At 40.8% G+C, this 21,024-nt stretch overlaps 1 protein-coding gene across 5 annotated transcripts in view; it reads left to right on the top strand.

Annotated features, from left to right (window-relative positions):
- The window catches only part of LOC114467963 (septin-9-like), a 156,527-nt gene that overhangs the window by 110,428 nt on the left and 25,075 nt on the right, over positions 1-21,024 (top strand). The window contains exon 1 of one of the 5 annotated variants that reach the window (XM_028454523.1): positions 3,144-3,253. The exons of the other annotated variants lie outside the window; for them this stretch is intronic. The gene's annotated coding sequence lies outside the window, so the exon portion shown is untranslated. Of the gene's footprint in view, positions 1-3,143; positions 3,254-21,024 lie in introns of those variants that run through there. 5 annotated transcript variants of the gene reach the window in all.

Below are 21,024 nucleotides of genomic sequence, written 5' to 3'. Positions count from 1 at the left end.
TCCCACTGATAGTTAGACTGCAGGGGGGTTGGGGGGGGTTTCTCCTGTAACCCACAATGAGTTCTTTTGTTTTTTTCCACGTTAAGAACAAGGTCATTGTCCGCTCCGTAGACAGTTGTCCTGTGGACCAGATCTCTGTATGCAAACTCATCCCCATCTCTGGTGAAGCCAAGGATGGTTGTCGTCTGCATACTTAATGAGGGTTTTGTTGTCGTGTGGAGAGAGACAGTCATATGTGCATAGGGAGAAGAGTTTTGCGCTGAGGCTGCAGCCCTGCGGGGTTCCCGTGCTAAGTCACTTTTCCTGTGGTGGCACTGGTGCGACTAACTTTCTCAGTTGGTCGCACCAGCACAGAATTTGGTCGCACCTTTTTTTGATCAGGGGTGGGGAGAGTGTACAGTATAGCCATGCGTGCTGATGAAAAGCTGACTTAACTTAGTTTTGTATGAAGTAAAGATTAACAATGACTCAAGATATATTTGCTAAATGTTTTAATGTTTTAGTGTCAATGTTAAGTTTTTCTGCAACAAGCAGTGGCTGAAATAACAGGTAATTTATTTCATATAATTTTAAAAGATGTAACAAAAAGTTTTTAAATAACAGCAAAGCATAACAACACGTTACATGTATTCTGTTTTTTTATTTTGCAGAAATGCTGTACTTGAATTAAGTTAACAGTAACATAACCAACTTAGCATCTGCATTGCTTCACCACATGGAATTAAATTCAGAGGGTCCAGCTGTGATAGTGGGGTCTCCTAACCCTCTTCCCCTGGTCAGGGGTCTGCAACCTTTACTCTACAAGGAACCATTTAACCTCATCTCACCTGGATTAAACTCCTCCTGGAGCCAAAAAATATTAGTGTATTAACTTGTATACAGTTAAAATTATATAGAATAATGTTTGATTTAATTTGATGTGATTTATAATGATCATGTAAAAAGAAACTTAAAAATAGTTTAAAAATAAATAAATTGACATCTAGAAATAAAACAGTATCTTGCATCTTCAAATTCTTACACATCTCAGTGCTAATTTCTCATTTCTTGCCACATATAAAACATGCATATTTAACCTGCACATTGGTGGTTAAATGAATCTGTTCCCACACAATTAAAATCTCTATTTTCTTCCAGAATAGTGCTTTTGTTGGTTTAGTTATCTTACCAGGGATTTAAAAGGTTAGCCACAGGTGCAGGGAAGTTGATGGTCTGTAGATGTTGCAGGAGGTGAAGTAGAAAGGTGCTGAGTCATTGCACAACGTGATTTATATTAGGTTAACAAATTGTTATATCTTTATATTTATTTATTTTTATTTATACTCGGTGTATTCACCGATGCATTACCCACAGCCAAGTTGCGTGAGCATACAATGTCTCCTCCCCCGCAGCAAGAGAGAGAGAGAGTCTCTGTGCGTTCATCCGCTCCGTATAAATGTACTCGCATGAATGTGACCAGATAAAATTGTCACTGGCACACACTGAAAAAATACGCATTTTGGTCGCAGTCTCGAGCCCTGGCTTAAGTAGAGCTGTCAATTACGGCCAAATGAGTATGTGTTTGAAGATGCAAAGTAAAATGGCATGTGCGACTTCCCTGGTTCAATACTATGGGACATGCGCATGATATAATTGATAAATAAATTTGCACCAATGCTGCGTTTTTGGTAGAATCTGATATAGGACACATAAATTTGTACAAATAAAACTAAGTATTTAGCATTTAACATTTCTTAGTGCAGGGGAGCTTATCATTCAAGGTTAGTAATTAATATACAAACAGATGTAATGTAGTGAGCAGACTGAGAATAACTTCATCTATAAATCATGTGTATGGCTCACACTTCCAGAGGAAACACACACACACTGTAAATTTGTAAATATCCACTCCTTATGTATTGTCTCATTTTACTGTGTATGTACTTCATTATCTCTGTTTATCATGTATATATTGTTTTTGTCATGTCTTGTACAGTATGTTGCAATTTAAAAAATCAATATTTGGTGCCAATTAATTGATAACGTACCACAAGACGAAACTTCGCAATATATCGTCGATATTTTTGGCACACCCCTAGCTTACAGATTATTATAGATGCTTTATTTTATATTATTCCTCAACAGGATTGAAGAGACACATTTAACTGTAGGGATACATTATATATGACATTACATTTTTATGCTTTTTAAGTGTGCAGGAGTAGGGGGTACATGACTTCTGGTTAAATGCCTGAAGGGGTACTGGGACTGTGAAAAATTTGAGAACCACTGCACTAGTGTACATGCGTTTGTGTGTGTCCAGTACACTAACAGTGCTATAGTCCTATCCTAGAGGACCCTGGTCACTCATGAACCTAATGAATGTGTTGTGGTCGTGTAAAAGGTCTGATAGTTATCTTTGAGTATCAGGTGAGATGGAGCATGAGCTCACAATCGTATGTACGTTAGACTTTGGCATCCCTTACATCTCTATAAATAAACTCCCCTCGTTTATATATTATTTTCCCCTCTGTTTATTATCCCCCGCCACAAAGTGTGGAAGGGGGATATAGGTTTGAGCTACGTCAATTCATCTGTCTGAGTTAAAGGAGACAGCTTTTCTCAGAAACTGTTTAAGATAGGATAACCAAATTTTTTGTTTGTCTTCAGGGTATCAATACCTTGATGGAGTACGAAAATGAGAAGCGCGCAATTTTTTCCGGAGTTATTGCCTTTGTTTCCTTTTTCTTTACTCTGTTCGAGGTATCTTCGAAGGGGACATCTTTTGAGAAACAGTTTAAAATAGTTATTTTATATTCTGATGTGATAATATTTTGTTATGTATACATCTAGGTTCTAACATTTAGGACATTTAGGGAAAGGTTGTGAGTTATAATGACAACCACTCTGGCGGGGGGTGTTGATGACTTTTTTTGTTTTTACTAGGTATTCTTCTTGTTTTTTTTTATGGGTCAGGTATGTATGCAGAGGAAATAATGCATTTGTTGTTTGAATTAGGTTAAAGCATATTTCTTGAGGCAGATGGCTCCTTACGTGAGCCACCACCACAGACTGCTCCCACTACCAGGGTCTGTACTGGGGAAAGGGAAGCGGTATCCGGGGGCGTCTCTTGTTGCATTTTGTGCTGGGTCATGTGACCGGCCTGTGTGGGAGGGTTGGCTGGGGGAGCTTCAGAGCCACAGCACAGTTCTTACTTTACTCGTACTGGATAGCTGCTGTTCAACAGGGGACCACTCAGACAAACACACACACGGTGAGTGAGTGCTTTGCATTCCAGGAAGAAGTGTGTGTGTGTGTTTGTGTGTGAGAAAGAGAGAGAGAGCAGCTGTAGGTGTAAAAACATTTGGTCTCCTCTCCAATATTTTCATTTTTTTATGAGGCAGTTTTATTTAAGTTCATGTTGTATTTAATCTACTATGCGTTGTTGGCTAGTGTAGAGGATAGTGGATCATGTTTTTACTCAGCATGGCCTTTGCACCTCAGTCTTTTTGCCTTCTGTGGTGCATAATTACTATTTTTCCTATATATATATACACACACACACACACACGCATATCTTCCAATCAAGTTGATGCATGCGTGGGTTGTGGAAAGCCCTTTTTTGGCTCATTATGCACAGTCAAAAGTGTGTATCATGTTTTATCACCAGTTCTCTGTTTAGGTTCACATTTGTGTTTTCTATGTGCTGCTACACACACACACACACACACACACACACACACACACACACACACACACACACACACACAAACACCTCTCTAGACCTCTCTCTGCTGACACAGTCCACACACTGGACTGTTTTGCTGTTTCTGACAGTGACGCACTGCTGGGTCGACCATGGCCTGTTGAAAAGTGTGTGTGTGTGTGTGTGCGTCCCTGCGCGCTTGGTTTGTCATATGGAAATGTTTTAGCTTTGGAAAGGCACAAGGTTACCTCACATGTTTTTTCCAAATTTTTGCACTTTGAGCCCCCTTCAAATACAAAAACGACCTTTATCGAGAGCTAATTTTCTTACTTGGATGTCTTCAACTTGGAAAATATTTTCTTTTTTTTTAATTTATTTCTACTTTTTAAAAACTCCTTATTGGAAAAAAAGTGATTACATTTCATAATAGGACAGAAGCAGAATACATTATTTATTTTCACTTAAAGCAGTATTTATTTCAACCATGGGTTCGGGGCCTCATGTGGGGTCATGTGGAATGGAGTCACTTGAAATGTCTAGTAATTAGTCATTTTTTAGTCAAATACACAAGAAATATCAAATAAATTTATCCTAAACTTTCTCGAATATAAATCTAGTTAAAATAAAATGTAATAAATTTGATCAAAAACTCATTCTAGGAGGGACAAAAAAATATCTGTAGTCGCCAGAGATTTGTGATATCAAAACGAGGTCACAACCCGATAAAGGTTAGGAACCACTGAGGGCTGCACGATTATGGCCAAAATGATAATCAATATTCATTTGATGAATATTGTAATCACGATTATAATCACAATTATTTATCATGTTAGGGGAAAAGTCAGTATTTCTTTTGCACTACTTAAAAAAAATATGTATATATATATATATATATATATATATATATATATATATATATATATATATATATATATATATATATATATATGTGAACAGTTTACAGTGCAAAATGAAGCTTTAAATAAAAATCATACCAAAAAAATGAAATTAACCCAATAATTTTAACTGTACCAAGGGTTAACTGACTACATGCACTATTACAGAGTGCTTTCACATTGGAAACAATTACAGCTTTCATTCATCCCCCAAATGACTCAAAGCTGCTGCTGACTAAAGGTTGAGAAAGTGCCTGATTTGATTTGCAGCAGAGTCCACATTTTAATTATAAATATTGCAGACGATCAGGTTAATTTAATCGTGGCAACCAAAATCATGATCAGGATTAAAATGTGATTAATTGTGCAGCCCTAGAAAGTAAACAATCAATAGCTTGTGTTATTCCAACAGGGGTGGCCCTCCCCTTGTTTTCTAGAAAGTTGACCATCTTTTGTTTGTCTCAAAAAGATAAATGCACGTTTTCCCACACTGAGATGATAAAAGGAGCTCTCTAGTGGCCCCGTGCTCTGCTGAGCTAGAACAGGCGGTGGCCTTTCACAAACACTGTATAACGGGCCGCTGAAAAGGTCACCAGTACCTTCTGTTACTCCCTCGTCTCTGCACATTGTGCGTCACCACTGCAGCATTATGTGTCTTTTGTGGAATTTAGCCTCACATTGTGAAAATGTAGCTTCAAAATGTCAAATCAATAAGATTTAATATTGTTGTAAAGGTTTTTTTAGAGGGAAAACACTGCTTCATTAGCCAAACATTAGACTGTAGAATGTTCCGCGTTAGCCGCCACTTCTTGAATCTTTACGTCTCTGTAAAGCATTAATCGCACATGGATCAAAGTCTACTTTAGTGGTTACTACCAGTTGGACATAATCCTTCATCAGTGCACAATGAACGTGTAACTTTATGTTCAGGCCACTGATGCACCGACATCCTGTGATGTGCAGAAACATCAAACACGTTTATCACACCACTGTAAAGATTTCATAGATTAGTAATCATCAGACATTCCGAACTCCAACCTGTAAAATGGATGGAGGGAAATGAACTGAACCACAAATACTTGGTGGTGAATACAAACTTTAGGCAATTTTGGAGGGATGTTTTCACAAAGAAATTGTTTTTTTTTTTTTTTTTTTTTTTTTTTGCATCTCTTGTTTTATTAATTTCATCAACATATCACCAAAGTTTTGCTGATTGCCGTATTGAGAGAGAGCGATATAGAGAATATACAGTGAAAGTCATCCTAACAGCAGCTTTTTATTGTAGTTTGTTTTTGGGCAGTATTTATTTAGTGATTTTTAAGCAATTTAAAAAAATACTAATATTAAGATATAATAGTTTAGGATTTTTTCCTTAGATTTTGTTCTTATATCTTTTTAACTTTTGTTTTTATTACTTTTTATTTTTGGAAAATTATTCAGTTTTTTTTGTAAATTGTTGTGTTAGGTGGAATACAAAAATGGAATACTCAAAATTGTGGGATAAAACTCAACAAAATATACAAGAATATACATTACAAAAATGTATTAAAAACACTGATAAACAGTTATCTCCAAAGCCCTATCTCCAAAATATGTGCAATTCTGCTTCTGTTAGTGTAGTGTACTGGGTAAAAATCACCTGTTACTTCCATTACAAGGCATGCACTTTTATCGGTGACCGTCTTATTCAAAGAAGGTTTCTGCCACTTTCTCCTAGCTTCAGTTGTAGCCATTATGTGAGCTGGCTCAGGCTGAATGTCAACACGAAACGTCACAGACCATGAGGTTCCATCCAGCTGTCATAAAAAACACGCAGAGCCGATAAAAATAGATCAACCTACCAAGCTCATGAATGACAAACATTTACAAAGATGAAAACAAAGCATTGTATTGCTATAACTGAAGTTAGTTTAAGTTAGTTTTGTAAACACAATACAGTTTGTTAGTTATCGCATTTTTAAAAAATTTCTCAGTTAACAAAAATGTCTTCTTCAGGGCTGGGGTTGATAATTAAGAAGAATAAAGAATCTTTTGCTGTTGTAATCATCATTGTATTCTAGTTCAGATAATTGACTTTGTACATAATTGGACATGAACATTCTCTAAAAAAAAAACTGTCAATTACAAATTAATTACTGGTAAGTGCAGAACTGGGGAACCATGTTACTGTTCTATGTCTTATATATGTAGTTTAGTCTTTATTCAAGAAAGTTGGAACAGAATATACAAAGTCAAGACAATGAATACATGACACTGTATCTATCTAGTTAAAGTTCAGTAAAATGTGTTTTATGTCAACTTTACCTGTCAGTTCTCTTGAAGATCATTTTACATTTAAAAACAAAATTAAATCAAGAGTTATACTGACACAACAAAGGCTCCAAAACCCACACCACAAATAATACCAATATTTTCATTGATTAGGAAGTATTGTGCATTTTAAAGCTGATTTAAGACATGGGTTAAAACTGACCCATTATCATCAGAGATGCTAACAGAAAGCTAACACAAGAGGAAAGTTGCATTTGATGGGCTTATTTATATAAGACTCAGTGTGTGGAGTTCTCCTATTTTTTACATTTTAGTGTATATATTATATTTGTTTTGGTTTATCACCAACCAAACCCCCTGTATTTATGTTGAGGAATTACTGCATTTTTCTGTTTTTTATTTGAGGAGGATTAATCTATCAAAATATAGGGCGTAATGTGAGATACACGTATATGTGTTTACCTGCTGGATGTCATTTGTACGGATGTTGCTGTTTTGACTGGTGAGTTAATGTGTAGATGTTAAACCTGTGTTAACTACCTTAAATGTTCATGTGTGCAGTTTACACAGTCCATATTATGTCTGTGTTGTTAATGTTGTGGGTGTGTTTGTTTTAGGTCATTTCAGTTGATTACCTGGCTGGCAAACAACACGGTTACTGTGCTAGAAATAGTTAGCGTTGCATGGAAGTAAAACTGTTAAGACAGCAGTTCGATGTCCGAGCTTGAGTGACACACTTTTCACCAGTTAAACACACCCTTTACGGTGGGAGTTAGAGGATTAAAGGTAGTTAGTCCAATAAAACTGTACACTCGGTAATTGTGAATAATTGTAATTGAACTATAGTATTTGAGAATGTAATTGCAATCCATGTTTGATCACAACAGCCTACTACAGGCTAATTTAGGATTTACCTTTAACTTCTCTCTTTCTTCATTTTTACTCACAATAGAGCACTGCTATCTCTGTCTCATAAAGAATGTAATAATGAAATAAACTCTAACTCTTTCGGTGCCAGCCATTTTCAGAACGGCTACCTCCCTCACTGCCAGCCATTTTATTGCATTTTGACAGATTTTTAAAGACCCACAGAATATTTTGTACTATGACAATCTGAAATATGAAACCAGATTCTGAAAGCAAAAACTCTCTACTTTCATCAGAGTTTTTAGCTTGTTTCGTTCTTCCGTAATCAGCAGTTGAATAGAGGCAAGTTTCACACAAATCGCCAGATTCTGACAAAAAGCTGAGAAAAAACCCTGTCAGTGACTTTGAAACTAATATTTTTGCTTTAGTGACACCTCAACATTGATTTCCTTCTATAAAACTACAAAAACACTGAGACTGGGCTTTTGATGGTAAATGTTTTATTATTTTGTTATCTGGGTCAGAATTGAATGGATTTCTTACAGTTTTTTGGCCTTGCTCCAAGTCTCTCCCCCCCACCGTTTCCCCACACGCCATATCCTCCTCTACCCGGACATAGAGAGTTAACCCGCTTGCCCTGGTATGTTGATCGTTGTGTCTCCTGATTGCAACACTCTCAATAGTCCACTTAGTTCCACACATGCTCTGGTCGAGTGTGAGCTGCTATGAGCTGCTCACACTCGACCAGTAATTTTCTCTCTCGTAATTTTTCATCCAAAGTTGCGATGCTGCCACTAACATGCCTCCAGTTGGTCACTACAAGGCTGTAAAACCCCTCACCACACACTTTATATACTTTTCTCAGACAGGAATAAACATTTATCTCTTGTTTAAACACTCTCAAAGTTCAAACCTTCATAGTTAAAACATAAACCTGTTTTCAAACATACAGCGCTTCAAAGTCACACTGCTAGCGATCAGACATTGATGCCGAACGCATTCAGAGTCTTTGGTGACAATGATGTCACGTCAACACAAACACCGTCTGTTCACCCATTCACCCATGGAGTAGAAGCGGTGTGTGACCACCTGAAGCTGTATGACACGGCCTTTATAATCGGGACCGGACTAGGAAGGATTTGGCGTGGAGGAGAATCAGCGATGAGTTGGTAGTAGCAGGTAAAAGTTCTCTCTGTAGTTCTCATCTTTGAAAGTCAACACTGAGCTAGGATAGCATTACCGCTAATCACACTGGCTTTTTTCACTGGTGGTTCATGTTTATGAGAGGAGAAAAAGGAGCTTCTCGCTTCAGCAGGCAGTGAAATTCACCGAGTTGGATGAGTCGTTGTTGAGTGAACGCAGCATTAGCCAATCAGGATGCAAAACACAATGCGCGTTCATACGCTGTAAACATGCAGGCAAAATTGCCCTGTAAAAAAAAATGTGCGAAACAGAGGCCACGAAAGGTGAACCACGATATAGTGAGGAACAACTGTATACGTCAAAAGCAGCTCGCGTTTGGATTTGAAATGACGCATATATGCGTCAATGGCAGTGAGTGAGTTAACTGGGAGAGCTGGTGATGATCACAAGCAAGTCTTTGTCATGCACAAATTGTCTAAAAAAACACAACTCCATTCATAGTGTTGGATGAAGACGATGCAGACCAAAAAACCTTGGATCTGTTCATTTAGTCTCAGCACCATCTTGTTGTTAAAGAGCATTACTGAAAAATGACTGCTACATGCTGTAACTGTTGTATACACCGCACACATACAGTACCACCCCTGCACACACACAAGTTGGACATCACTGAGCAGTGCACCATCTCTAAATTAAGTGCTTGTAAAAATGTCCATTTCAAAAGCATTAAAGCTCTGCTGTGATGTCTTTTATGGACCCTAATAAAAAAACATCTACTCTTGGATCCCATATGTACATTCGTATTCAGGACGAAGACGGTTTAGAGTCATAAAACTGATCAAAGTGAAGCTTTATCAACAGTGATACTAAAGCTTTAAGGTAGTAGTGTTTGTTGTTGTTTACTGTTTATTGTTGTTGCTCTGCTCCGTTCCTGATTTTTGGTGCCTTGTCAGTCATTTTTCTGTTTTGATTGTTTTCTTTTTCTTCTTTAGTAAATGTTTTACTGTTATATTGGAAGCCCTCCTCTTTTTTTTTTTTTTTTTTTTTTTTTACCTTGTTTGCACATGCTGTTGAAGGTTAACACTACAAGAAGTGCAATCTTTTAACAGCAATGCATATTTTATTATTGCAATTAAATAAATTAATTTATTTCATTGCATAATTGTGACCATCACCAGCCCTCCCTAGGGAAGGGTAAATACTTTATTAAAGGGAGGATGTAAAAGAGAGAGGGCAGTGTTACACCAGGGTGAGGGGGGTGGGGGGGGGGGGGGGAGTTAACAGGGAGGAGGGATACAAGATAGGAAAACGAATGGGTGGGGAATAATCAATAAGTTTCAAGTGATGTGATGTGAAATTGTGGTTGTGTATATTGTGCTTATTGTTGTGTTATCAAGCCAGTCTGGTGACCAGTGTGCGGCTTAGGAATAATGGTGGTGGCTGTGAGCAGAGGAGGAAGTGAGTGGAAGTTACATAAAACAGGTATTTGGGAACAACGTGTCTATGGTTGAGCCCAGTATGAGTGTTATCCCACAGCCCGAGGCCAGTGCGTCCATGACAAATGTGATTCCAAGAGCCGCTACTGCAAAACCCATGAGCCGCCCCCGGGCCCGAAGAAGCAGTCGGGCCAGCAGAAAGAGCGAGAGATCTAGGGGCCCCCGGCGACCACCCCACGGCCAAGCAGCCCCCCGAACGCCCCCAAGGTCCCAAGCCGAGAGGCTGCCATTGCCCCCCCCATACACACCCGAAAAGCCCCCAAGGAGCCAAGGACCCAGCGCACCACGCCACCGACTCCAACCCCCAGGCCCCCCAGCCCCCCACCCCCCCACCACCACCCTCACCCCCGCGCCCAGCCCCCCGAGGGGAGGGCCCAGAGAGCCCCCCGCCCGAGACCCCAGCGGAGGAGCCAAAGCCCACGCCCAGCAGACGACCAGAGCCACGCCGAACGGGCAGCCGGCGGGCACCCGCCGGTGAGCCCAGAGCCAACAAGGACCCGACCCCAGGCCAGGAGGACCCGGAATGGATGCAGCACCAGGAGCAGCCCGCCCAGGGCGAACGACCACACCCCAAGCCGCATAAGGCACCAGGGACCGGCTGGGAGTCCCCCCGCCGGTCCCCAGGCACCCCAACCTAGCCCCCCCGGGCGCCCCAGATGCTGATGCCGCCCGCGCCACGAGCTTCAGTTCTTTAAAGCCAGGGCCCCCTCCAGAGGCCAAGCCAGACCGCCCCGCCGGGATGTGGCCCCCTAATCTAACCCCGACACTCTGCCTCACGGGGGACTGCCCAAGCAGGGGCCGCACCAGAAGGTATGCAAGGGCGCGGCACGCGCCACCCGCCCCAGAAGACCCCCGCCAGGACCGGCCCGGCCAGCCGGCCAAGCACCCCGGGCCCCAGGAGCACCCCCAGGGACCAGGACCCCCCAAGGGCAAGCCCCCCGGGACGCGCCCCCCACCCCAGCCCAGGTCCCGACCACAGCCCAGCAGGACCGCACAGCCCCAGACGGCACAAGGCCAGCAGCCCAGGGCCCGCCGCCCCGCGGACAGCGCAAGCCACGGGGCAGCGCCCCCCGCCGGCCCGCGAGCAACCAGCGACCCCCACCGCGGGGACGGAGGCACCCCAACGGCACACATCCAGTGCGGGACAGCAGCCCCCAGCCAAAGATGCCCCGGACCCACCCACCAGTCCGCAGATGGCAGGACATACCCACCAGGCGGCCGAAAGCAACCTCAACCATCGGAACAGCTAACGCCGCCCCCCCAGTAAACAGCATCATCCCGAGGCGCCAAACAACCCTGCCCCAACCCCGGTGAGGACACCAGCACCCCCCCAGCACACCCACCCCCCAAACCGGCGAGGCAGGCCGCCCCGGGCCCGCACACCGCGGGGCCCGCCCCCAAGGCCACCAGGAGACAAAGCAAGCACCAAGCCACACCCAAGGGGGAGAGGCACCCCCGCGCCCCACCCGGCCGACACAGCCCGGAAAGACCCCGCAAGGAGAGACCCCGGCAAAGCCCCCCCGAGACCCACCGCCACGCCCGACCGCACCATCTTGATGTGCTTTTACTCTATGCAGTGGCCCAGCCACCAACAGAGGGGCCAGGCCCCCACCGGAGAGGCCCAAATATGTGTACCAACCCACCACCCTGTTATGGTGCCTCTCCATTCCCCAATGGAGAGGCACTTCCCAATCCCCTGTGTGAATGTGTGTGTTTGGTGAATGTATGGGGTGTAATTAAAAGAAGGGGGATGGAGGGGAGCGGTGCTCCCCCTCCAGCCTCTGTGGATTTATGTGTATGTGGTGTAATAGGCCGGAGGGTGTAAATGATGATACACCCTCGGGGGGGTGACATGTTGAGATGCGATTAAAATTGGAGGGATTAGTAGGGCAACTAGAGGTGGGAGGGCCGCCCCCACGCCACTACATAGTAACACAGGTGGCGGCCCCCTCCACCCCCAGCCCCACCATCCAGCCCCCCAAGGGTTGGGTATTGGTGTGTGGTGCATTTTGTGAGTAGGAAGCCCTCCTCTTTAATCCCCTTGAGGGCTCTTTGGGTTTTCCCGGCATGCCTTTTAAAATGTAATCTCTTCTTGTTGATGTCTTTCCATTGTTGTTATGTTTCATTTGTTTTTTAAACTTTGACAAATATTTTCACACAAAAAGTTCTCAATTTTTACACATTCGACTTCAAGCATGCGCTCAAAAGGTTATGCAGAAACCTTCAAAGTGCAGACAGTTACGACAGAGAATTACAGCAACCCTCCAGCAGAGAAACATGATGCTTGCAGCCACATGGCTTTACGACAAAGGAGCATGTACACAAACACACACAAACACACTTTCCCACCCTCTGAGAGTGAATCCCTTAATAAAAAGCGGGAAATTGGTGTCGTAGCAGAGCAAACACGGCCTGTTGTGTTATTGAAGTCGGAGTGTTTGTGCAGCAAGGCCCAGTTCCCAGCTTCCTCGTCCTTTAGTTCTCAGGAGAAATATGACCTTTGACTTTTGCAGGGTCCAGCTCGCTCATTGTGTCACTTGGCTTTCAGTTTTGAGTTTGCATCTAGCACAGCTCTCGTCATTATTTAACATATTACGCATGTACCGCTAGTTACATTGAAGTTTACGGACACATAAAATTATGCACCATGACTAGGATTGTAAGGATTTATCATAAATCGGGTTAAAAATCTATGCAGCAGTGGGAGAAGAGCTTTAATCCGGCCAGTAGAAGAAGACCCAGCCCTAGCCCGACAGAACACGGCTCGAACCTTTCCGACTCAAATGATGTCAATGTCTCTTTAAGCCTAAACCTGTTTCAACCAGACACTATTCACATCTGTGTACATGTATGAATGATCCGTGGCGAGTCAGCATCCATTTGTGCATCTTTCTCCCGCTAATTGTCCGAGAACATGGTATAACAGGTGATACACACACACACCGACAGACGCACACACAGACACACCTTTTAAAAAAAAAAAAAAAACATAAGCAAACGTTTCTTACATTTTTATTTTATATGTTCTAAAAAAAATTTTTTTTTTGTTTAACTATGGTGATGAATGAAGAAATGTCAAATTCATTTTGGTTTGAGTTCAAACGGTTTGTAAGAAGGTTATAAGAAGAAAAAGAAGAATATCTTGACAATTTCAGTAAAATAATAAGGATCTGTATTTTGACTAAAAAATATCCCTGACTATGTAATCCATTGAAAGGAGTTCAGTGCATTAATACACCCCAATCTTTGATTTGAGTTCTTTTAATTTTAAATCCAGATTCAGATCAAATCGTTGGTCGAGTATATCCTTACATCCCATGACAGTAAAAAAAACAAAACAAAAAACGATAACACTTTAATTTAGGGAACACCTATTAAACATTAATTAGTTGCTTATTAGCATTAGTAACAAATTGGCTCTTAATTAGTCACCATTTAGTTATTAATGCTTTATTATACACTTATACACTATTATACAATGCCAGTCTCGCAGTCCAAACAGGGTTAGGATTAGGGTTAACACTGGTTGTATATTAAGGCCATGCCGAATAAAGCATTAATAAGTATTTAATAACGACTAAACTCTAAACTAAAGTGTTTCCAAAAAAACATTTAAATTTTTGACGATGGCTGAGAAATGCAAAGTGCAGTAATGACAGTGGAAGCCAACAGGTTCGTCGAGACTGCCAGAGGAATGTGAGGCAGAGGAGAGGATTGTCTTTATTTAGGAAGCACTTAAGAAAAAGGATCTGCAACAAAGTGCATTAAAAAACCAGCATTTATCTTCAAAGCTCTTTCATTTAATATCCAACCACTAATATCCTACGTAAGCTGTTCCCAAAAATGAACAGGTTGACCCCGTTGAGCAAACACAAGTTTCCAGTTTTTAGAGCGTTGCTGTAACAAAGCCCAACAGTGAATCAGCTGCTGAGTCGTACGTTTAAACTGTGTCTAATCTTAGTGAGCAGGTCAAAGTGTTATCGGTGAAATTGTTGTCTGAAGCGTGGGTACACAGGGCCGGGAAGGAGGAGGCACAAGAATCTGACCTCTGTCCTCCTCACACATACTTTACTTGTGAGACAGCAGTCACAGCAGGGGGTGTCCTATAAAACACCTCATCAACACAAGCCTCACCACCAAACGCTTTACCCTACGCAACAACAGAGCAAAAAAGTCCTTTTAAAAGTGCCAAGTTCCTATCGGGGGCAGAGCAAAGCCGAGGTTAGAGATGTTGTAATGTCTCAATGACTGTGGGTGGAAACCAAGCAGAGTGCTGGTCTTTCTGGGCAGTTTGCATGTTCTCCTCTAATACAGCCAAAGTTCCTCCCCAAATCTTTACATATTTGTCAGGCAACAAACATAAAATCAAAAAGTTAAAATAAAAGATGACCAGGGTTGGGATCAATTACAATTACATTTTTGATTATCCATGTTAAATTACAACTCAATAATAATTACGACGACCAAGATTTTCCCAAATACAATTAAAATTGTTTTTGACAAATACAGGTAGGTGAGACCTGTAGACATTGAGGCCAGGATGAAATGCTACCTGTTCAAGCATAATCACATCTGGGTCATTTTTCAGACATGCCACTCACTTCGATTTAAATGAATTCAGAAGTTTTTACCAATGGTTCCGTGATTATTCAGTAGGTACACTTTACATTTTTAGTTTGATCAGATTAATGCTTTTGAGAGAAGAACAAGTAATTTCAGAAATGACATTGAACGACCTATCTCTGTAATGAGTCTCTGTACCATTTAACCCTTTATGCACCTGGTGCCATCCTCATGAGTCAGTCCCTGAGGTCTCCTCGGTGGCCGTAGGTCTCGGGGTCCTGGGCGGCGCAATGACATCCAAAAGCGGACAAATGTTGGGGATGCCCAAGCATGTCAGACGCTTTGTAATGGCGTATGTTGTGACATAACTTAGAACTGTTGGCTTCCAATAAATAGCTCTATCACAATCATAACCACATACTTAATCCGTTTCTTCACTCTTATCCTCATTATGTCTTCGCATCGGGATGTTATTCCTCCTATATTCTCTCTACATAGAGTATGTCACTACACTGGCACAGCGAGTAGTATCCAGCAGAAGCCCCTGACGGGACACAAGCCTCTGGCTGGATGGATTTGATGTAGAATACCAGTAACCCTATCCACTGTTCTGGCAACTTTGTAATACTTAACTTTCTTTTTTACTAGCCCTAACCCTAACCCTCTTTTTACTAAACCTAAGCGCTACCGCCTCCACTTCCTAACTAACTTTGGGGTTGGGACATTGAAAAATAGCTTCCACTGTCATGTCAGGGGCACATCCGCCCTGCCAGAGGCTTGTGTCCCGTCAGGGGCTTCTGCTCTGGGGCTTCAGCACCATTTATTGTTAAAGAGCATACTATTGGGCACTACAGAGTTCGCTCCTCTGCAATAACAGCATCACATAGACCTGTCCTCCTTAACCGCAGCTTTTACCCTTGTATTTCCAGTGAAACTCAGGTCTAACCCTGCCCTTTCTTTTTACATTTCCCCCTAATAAAGTTTAGTTTGCCTTTTCTTTTAGGAGGACTGATGACAGGCATTTATGCAAAAACAATAAATGTTCTGTATGTATTTTCAAGAATAAAACCTGCATAGTTGTCGCTAAAAGATTTCCCTACTCACAGAAAAATAGAGGCTCAATAGGGATGTAACGATTAATCGTAAGTTAAAAAATGATTCATAGGTATCGCGGTTGATACCGATTTTCTGAAAATTGAATCGCAGTACTATTTTTAAACCGCAGAGGGCGCTATATATTTATCCTTCTCTTGTCCAAATGCTGAGGCGGCGGGCAGAATCTGCTACTACTTTCTTTCTGGCCGCCTTCTACTCTTAAACATGTTCATAAATGATTCCTTACCCATTTAGCACCGAAAGAATATCTGTAATTTTACGTGAATATCTGTAAAAGTCACGTTTTCCTATTAGCTCTGTCTGCTAGCACATAGCATCTCTTCTTCACTGCTATAATATCTGCATGGCAGCCGACCACTGGGTTACCAGCACCCTCTGCTGGTCCAAACAAATATCTGATGTAAATACAGTGCAATTGTTAAGGCACAAAAAACATTTTCAGTTGCACTTTTAAAAAGAAAAAGAACCATTATGCAGTTTTGCATTGTTTACTATAGAACCAGAATTTAAATTAATAGGCTTCTTCTTCATTTGTATTATTCCTTTATTTATTTCATTCAAGATTTATTTTTAGGTAAGTTGCATTGTTTTGAATAGTTTATCAAGGGATTCTTTTGACAATGAAAAATAAAAGGAAAATAATACAGTATTACAGTAATACAGTAAAAATAACGGAATATTTTTCAATCATCATTTGTCTACAGTCCCATGTAAAATAAATTGTGAGAGAATTGTATTGTGAACCCAGTATCGTGAATCGAATCGTATCGGGAGTTGAGTGAATCGTTACATCCCTAATACTCAACACTGCTCTTCTCTGGCCCAAAGTGGGAATATGACCCCCTGATCCCCTCGCCACGCTGTCAAGATCAACACGTTGGACAGCTGCGGCTCTACTCAGAGGCTCTGACCACATTTCCATGATTGACACCACACTGGGGTTTTTCATACACTTCTGTACATGTGGGTGTGATGCTGGTTTCAAGCATCTACATATCCTTGGTTTGTGTGTGTGTGTGTATATAAAGTTGGTGAGGAATGGGCCCTGGTCCAACACTGAAATACATCAGAATATCAGGTCACACAGTTTTTGCTCCTCCCCTTCTCTTCTTCCTACTTTGTCTTGATCCCCTGACCCATCTCTTCCCTCCTTTTTTTGACTCTATTTCTATTGCAACTATTTCTTAAAAAAAAACTTCATCCAAGGGCTGCAATCCTCGGCTCCATGTCGTTCAATGGTTGCACAATAAGGTTAAACGTAGCACTAAAGCACCAGTGTTTTCTGTCTGTCAGTGTCTGTGTCTGTGGCATCGCTTTGTTTGCTTTCCACTCATTCACAGTTTGAGTAACATCCAGCAGCTGGTTAAACCCCTCTGACCCAACATGTGGAGGTCAATGCTGGAGCAACCAGTCATCTCTGATGCTTGTATTTTCTGGACTGCTTAATGTTGGCAGTCACAATGACTGCATGCATAAAGGGACAGTATTATGAAAAAAAAAAACCTTTATAATGATTTTGCTACAGTGATATACATTCCTTTAGCCTCATTCAGAGGGACAAAGTTGAAAGAGTTCTGTTTCCTCTCTCCCTTGTTATTCCACATATTGTAAAAAGTCAGCTCCAAACGGGCGAGTTGGATTTTTCTCACGTTGTGACGTCATAATGCAGAAACTCCTCCTCTTGACAATCCTGGCTCCTCCTACCCTTTAAGAATGTGAGTTCCTCCCTCTCAAACTACCTTACAGGTAAAACCAACACTGCAGTTTAATATAGAATATATATGATACTTTATTGTCATATATGTAAAGCTACATACACTAAATGTGTTCTCTGTATTTAACCCCTCCCTGAGGAGCAGTGGGCAGCAACGCTGTAGCACCCAGGGAGCAGTTAGGGTTAATATAAGGGACTGATCAACATACCACAGTGATGGACCAGGAAGATTAGAACCAGTGAGCCTACCATTACAAGCCTGCTCCCTTAACCACTAGTCCCTTTATACACTGATAATGTTTACGTTCAGTATATAGATAATTCAGTATACTGTATTGATAATCTGAAGCGCAGTGTGATCGCTCACAATCAGTTCCACTTTTACATTGCCTCGTATCGCTTTTGACATGATCTGACGTGTTTGTGACCCAATGCGACGCAGTGGTTAGACAAAACAGTGGACTATGGTCCTAAATGGACTATGTCTGTGGTTAGAGGTGAGAATGACAAGAAAGCAACGTAGTGGTTCTGCTGAGTGTTTGAATCAGCTGACTCGGATGACTGACTACGCTGCTGCTGCCACACACACACACACACACACCCTGAAGCAGCGTTTATCAGACTCACAATTGCAATAGTCGCTTAAATATCCATGTATTTTACTGTAATGTGCAATGTTTTTGGCTGAAAACAATAAGTGTGTGGATAGCAAAATAAAATCGCTATGCACTCACACATATGCATAAAGTCCCCAAAACAGCCAGTTTTTAGAAGCGTCATGAAAGGGACTTTTCAGAGGCTAAAAGTACGCAAAACAGGAGTTTGGGAAAATAAATTCTTAGAACAAATGGAGATGGGTGAAAAATAGCACAACACTGGACCTAATGTTTCCTCTATTCTCTTCATGTTTGTAGCAACATCATCACATTGTGGGATTTCCATTTTATTAAAGTTATTCATCTATCCTTTTCCCACAGTCTGGGTCTGGTACTGGATCAGTGTGTTGCATACTGGCCAAGTCATTTACAGCGATGGTCTCCTTTCTGTCTAGGGAAAATTAGCAGCTTGCTTTCATGAAGAGCAGTTAGAAAGCTTTGCTCAGTGAAGTTGCAACAGTCCATTAATCTTATCTTCTACATCCACTAAGGTTTTTGGCTTTTGTATTTATTTCCATGATCACAGAGTCAAACAATCTGTACTGTTCAATCAAAAGTGCTGAAAGCCTTGCCATACAATAGACCAGTGGTTCTCAAACTTTTTTGGCTCAAGTCCCCCTTTGTTTAACTAGAATCCAAATATCCCCTTATGTCCCACTAGAACATTTTGCTCAGAATTCTGTGAAAAAACAAATTTAGAGCATAATGATGGAATGAATGAGTGACAACACTTTAAAGAATTTCATTTTGTAAATAAGTAGAAAGAAACAGTATTCAGATTTATTCCTATCATTTTTATCATTTACAGCCATTTCCTGCTTGTTGTGGAACCAAGACTGACTCTCAGTTCATGTTCTAATCAAACTCATTTCTATCATCATCTTGTGTGGTTTTCGGTGTCATTTTGTGTATTTTGTTTGTCTGTTCTTTTTATTATTCAGTATATTTTTCTCTTATTTTCTGTTGTTAATATTTAAATTGTTCTGTGTGTGTTTTTGGTTTGGTTGTTTATTTCGTTTCGATTTTATTTTAGTGTATTTTGTATTGATCTTGTGTATTTGTCATTTATCATTTTGTGTGTTGCTGGTAATGGTAAGTATTTTTCTCTCTTTGTTTCTTTTTGGTGTCGTTTTGTGCATTTAGTTCTTCTTTTTTGTTGTTGTTTTGTGATAATATTTAGTGTAATTATCATTTTTAACTAAAAAATAAACATTATAAAACTCCAGATTTTGAATGCTTTCATTTGTTAATTTTCCCCTCTCTCTCAATTACCCCCAGTAGTGCACCCCCATTTGAGAAACACTGCAGTCGACCAGTGGTTCTTGAACTTTCTTGGCTCACATACCCCTTTTCTATTGTTTCTGATGACAAGTACCCCCTTACCCCCAAAATTTTGCTCAGAATTCTATTTAAAAAAAATAATATAGAGCGTAATGATGGAATGAATGAGTGATGATAAATCACATTTTAAATGAGTAAATGAGATCATTGCTGTCATCATTATTATAATTATACTTTTTTTTTTTAACTAAAAATAAATACTATAAATCCCCATATTTTCAATGTTCTAAATGTAAATTTTTCACTCTCTCTCTCTCTTTCAAATACCCTCTGTAGTGCAATTGTGTGCCCCCATTTGAGAAACCATGCAATAGATAATGGCATAGTTTTAAATAAGGCCCTATCTATGCATTTTAAACATTAGCTGAAGATACTTATTCTGTACAAGTTTGCAGTATCTAAAATCTACTTTGTGTTAGTGTGCTTTTGCATTAAAAATGACCTCCTGAAAGCGGTGCATGCACTCATGAAGTGAAAATAAAACATACAAAGGTGATTATTCCTGCCGTATCTTGTCAACCATGGAGGTCATTTCCTGGAAAATCCAGAAAAAGTTGGCACTGTTTTTAAACAATGTTATGTGAGGTTCAGGATTGAATAAAGCAATCACATGAGAATCCAAAGTCAGAATAACAAATATGAAGCTGTGAGTAAATGCAGTGTTGGAAAGAAAACAACAAGCACCCTGTGTAGCCACATACCCTGATCATGGCTGCTGAGCCTCTTTTTATGGGTGTCAGGTTTGGTTCAGACAAAATGGTGAACCAACAGAACAACAGAAACATTTTGGACAGTGGGAGGAATCTGGAATATGCAGAGAAATACGCACGAGCAAAATCCATGTGGGAAAGATGTGAGTGAGACCTACATTGCTACGCTTTGCTTTTTTAACCCCCCATTTTACATTTGGGGTCAATCTGACCCCAGGGATATTTGCCTCCAGAGAATGTTTTTTAGAAAATTGTTGACCAGGTTTTTGTGTCAGACACTTTTTTTTTATTTATTGAATACATAAATAACCTCTTAATAATGAAACCTTGACCTGTTCTCTAACGCCACCATCAGGACAATTTTTCAATTAGAATTAATTCATCTTGAATAGTTTTCATCCAATTTGTGTGTGTGTGTGTGTGTGTGTGTGTGTGTGTGTGTGTGTGTGTGTGTGTGTGTGTGTGTGTGTGTGTGTGTGTGTGTGTGTGTGTGTGTGTGTGTGTGTGTGTGTGTGTGTGTGTGTGTGTGTGTGTGTGTGTGTGTGTGTGTGTGTGTGTGTGTGTGT

The sequence above is a fragment of the Gouania willdenowi genome, chromosome 8 (assembly GCF_900634775.1).
Source record: "Gouania willdenowi chromosome 8, fGouWil2.1, whole genome shotgun sequence".
NCBI classification, from domain to species: Eukaryota; Metazoa; Chordata; class Actinopteri; order Blenniiformes; family Gobiesocidae; genus Gouania; species Gouania willdenowi.
Note: the sequence above shows the minus strand (reverse complement) of the source record. Positions and strands in the feature narration are given on the sequence as shown.